The 270-nt window shown below is 21.1% G+C and overlaps 1 protein-coding gene across 1 annotated transcript in view; it reads left to right on the plus strand.

The window, feature by feature from the left end:
• Positions 1-270, plus strand: part of LOC119582248 (BUD13 homolog) — a 50,837-nt gene that overhangs the window by 20,173 nt on the left and 30,394 nt on the right. The window lies entirely within an intron of this gene.

Consider the following 270-nt stretch of genomic DNA (forward strand, 5'->3'; position numbering starts at 1 on the left):
TATGTTTTATCTACTTCTTTCCACTTGTTCTACTTTCTGTCATTATAATAACATAACCAATAAAAAAAAACATAAACATCAAATAAAAAAAAAATAAATAAATAAAATAAAAAACATTAAAATAGATACACATATACAACTGTATATGTATATTATTAAAACAAAACAAAAAAAAAGAGGTGTTTTCTTTAATTACTTTTGTTATGAATAATTAATCTTAACATTGTTCGCCAGCATTGGCAATAAATTCAACGAACAATAATTCCTCCT

Source organism: Penaeus monodon, chromosome 15, assembly GCF_015228065.2.
Source record: "Penaeus monodon isolate SGIC_2016 chromosome 15, NSTDA_Pmon_1, whole genome shotgun sequence".
Lineage (NCBI taxonomy): Eukaryota > Metazoa > Arthropoda > Malacostraca > Decapoda > Penaeidae > Penaeus > Penaeus monodon.